Source organism: Fukomys damarensis, unplaced genomic scaffold (assembly GCF_012274545.1).
Source record: "Fukomys damarensis isolate Sample0158 unplaced genomic scaffold, DMR_v1.0_HiC HiC_scaffold_2, whole genome shotgun sequence".
Taxonomy (NCBI): domain Eukaryota; kingdom Metazoa; phylum Chordata; class Mammalia; order Rodentia; family Bathyergidae; genus Fukomys; species Fukomys damarensis.
In genome coordinates, this window is record NW_022900914.1 from 60,530,069 (window position 1) to 60,533,237 (window position 3,169).

At 40.1% G+C, this 3,169-nt stretch overlaps 1 protein-coding gene across 2 annotated transcripts in view; it reads left to right on the plus strand.

Annotated features, from left to right (window-relative positions):
- Positions 1-2,991: 2,991 nt before the first annotated feature.
- Positions 2,992-3,169, plus strand: part of Kdm3a (lysine demethylase 3A) — a 46,131-nt gene continuing 45,953 nt past the window's right edge. The window contains exon 1 of one of the 2 annotated variants that reach the window (XM_010625654.3): positions 2,992-3,135. The gene's annotated coding sequence lies outside the window, so the exon portion shown is untranslated. The remainder of the gene's footprint in view (positions 3,136-3,169) is intronic. The other variant, XM_010625655.3, reaches the window with a different exon arrangement.

The window sequence follows — 3,169 nt, forward strand, 5'->3', positions numbered from 1 at the left end:
CTTATTTATTCAAAATGTGTTTTTAAGCAGGGTGTGGTGGCGCATACCTCTAATCCCAGCACTTAGGAGGCTGAGGCAGGAGGATTGCTGTGAGTTTGAGACCAGCCTGGGCTACATAGTGAGTTCCAGGTCAGTCTCAACTACATAGTGAGACCCTGTCTCAAAAAACCAAACCAAAACAAAACAAAACAAAATGTGTTTTTGTAATCTATCTTTAGGGGTACATCTAGATATTTTTCATTCCTTTCAAATGCTCCTATATATGTGTCAAATTTCACTTACTCATTTCCCAATAGAAGTACATTTAGATTATTTCCATTTTTCATATCCTCAAATAATACTGAAGTGAGTAACATCATAGATCTCTTCTAGTTCCTATGTACATGGTGCTACTGTATTTTAGGACATCTTGTATTCTTAAGATTCTAAGATGTTTATAGTTTTTCTAAAGTTCACGAGTGGGTATTGAATGTGTATGCTTTAATATTCCTTGTTTTCTAGGTAGTCTAGAAATACTTTTCAAATCATGAATAAATGTTCAGTTTTGAGTGAATGCTCTTGCAGAATCTACTAAAATGAATGTAATTTTTCTTTCAGTAATTGTGGTTAACTGCAATAATTTCCTAATCTTGAAGTTACTTTGTATTAATCTGATGACTCTTAATTGACCATGTCTATATCACTGAATTCAACTTGCTGATATTTTATGTAAAAAAATTTTTCATCTATGTTCATAAATCTAACTGAACTGTAGTTTTCTTTTTCCTTTCTTGTACTCTCCTGGTTCCGATTTGTTGTAATAAGGCTTTGTAAGTTTTATCAAATGTACTGGATATCTTTCCATGTTTTATAAGTACTAGAATAATGAATATAAAACAGGATATGGGGCCAGGGATTTAGCTCAGTGGTTCTGCCACCTGCTTCGCAAGCACAAGGTCCTATGAGTTCGATCCCCCGTACCACAAAACAAACAAGCAACCCTGCACCCCCCAATAGGATACGTTCCTTGAAGTTTGGTGTTACTGGCCCCTTAGCAATTGTTTTTACTTATATCACTTAAGTCCTCAAAACTCTCACGTTTTAAAGAAATCTGCCTGAGATGCCTGCATCGGCAATGTAGAGTAAATCTACATTTACTCTGACTATATCATTATGATTTTCTTTCATAATTCTTATAGTACTAAGTGAGGGTATATTTTCAAACCCATAACAATTCAGGATTCTACACTATCTTTTCAGACTCAGCATTTATTAATATAATTTCTCTTTTGATGCTTTTACTTTCATTTATAGTCATACAACAAATAATGGCATTTGGTCAATGATAGGCCATATGTATGATGGTAGTCCCATAAAGTTGTATCAACTAGTGACATTGTGACTATTCTACATTGTGTAAATACACTCTGTACCACTTCAACCATCATGCAATGACCTAACAATCTATTTTTCAGAACATAGCTCAATTGTTAAGCAACAAACTATATAATAATACTGCCATATTGCTTTCCTCTGATCAAAAATTTTAGCCCAATATTTTCAAGCATTCTATGTTGGAGGAGTCTGCTTGTGGTATATTTTCAACTGGATTGTTTTTAATCCAAATTGTCTTCTTAAAATGTATTAGTGAAATTAATCCATTTATATTTATTGTAAGTACTGATGTTTGGACTTCTCTCATTTTATTATGCCATTCGTCTAATTTCTTTTGCTTCTCTTGTTCCCATTTCTGCCATTTGTTGAACTGGATAGGTTCTCTTTGTTCTACTCCCTCTCCTCCTTTTAATGGTCTGCAATTTATAAGCCAGATTTGAGTCTTCAGTATTACCGTTAACGTTAAAAATTTAAGATCACAAGATTCAGAACATATATTCACATGAAAACTTGTAGTTGATTTGCATTGTACAATCCCTTAACACATTTTAGAACTTTTTCTGATTTTTGCATTTTCACCCTTGTTCAACGGGGAGTATGAATTCTTCACTCATCATCTTAAGGATTAAACAGTTTTATGTAAAGCATCAAACTATATTTTTTAAAATAACTTTAATTCCTTTATTCCTTTTCTTCTTCATTCAACCATGAAATTTTTGGTTCAAAGCACACATTCATCTTTTTATCTTCTTTGTCCTTCAAAGTCACCTCTTTCATCTCTTGCATCATCATGGTGTTCATCTTTCAATTTATTTGTCTCAAAACATCTTCTCATGTCCCTTCTTTGCATAAAAAATTACATTCCTCTTTGTACTGAATGGCCTCTTTTACTCTAGATTTTGATGAACATCATTTCCCTGTAACTCCATGTCTTTCTCCATTTGTCCTTCAAAATGGCGGACTTCAGGCTTCACGATTAACACCACGTGCGCCTGCGCCTCTCGCGGCCATTTCACCCAGCAGCCCAAACTCCAGTGTCTGCTCAGCAAGGCGCCTGCGCACGGAGCCTGCAAAGCACGGCTGCTCCTCCCTCTAGCTGAGTACGCTTGAAACCGCACGTCCTCTTTGCTTCCCTCCCCCGCTGACACTGCACCGCCCTCACCCCTTTCCTGTGAGATTCTTCCGCCAAGTGGAAGGTCCATCTTCGGTCGACAGCCTACGCACTTTAAGAGTAATCCAATAGGCACTTAAGGCCCTGGGTCTTCCCATTCAGTAGTAGCTATACGCTGGTGCAATTTTCCTCCGGGTCCCAAAGTTGATAACCGATTTCGCGGGACTTTTTTTGCATACCGTGCGGCAACAAATGGAAAGAATGGGCCTCCAGCGGAAGGATCTCTCGCTTACACTCTGTGTACTTTAACCTAATGGGGGTCGCCCGGGAGTCGGAAGGGGGAGGGGAAAGGGAGGAGGTAGCCAAGGAATTGTTTTTTCTCTCGCCCCGCCCTTGCCAAACCAACCAATGGAGATGAGGCATTTCTTCAAGAGCCTCGCCCAACTCCCGTAAATCAGCCAATGAGCGGCGGAAGCGGCTCCGAGGGGGTGGGGCCGGGAGGCTGTGCGTGTCTTGTGAGAGCTCTTGAACCAAGTCAGAGCTAGAGTCTGCTGGGCGGCTGGGAACGGCGGCTGCCGCCGGTGACTCAGGGAGGCGGGAGGCGGGGTAAGAGCGCCGCGGCCTCGGCTACTGGGAGAAGAGGAAGAAAGGTGAAGGCGCTGATCTCGCGGCCCCGCCGCCCCT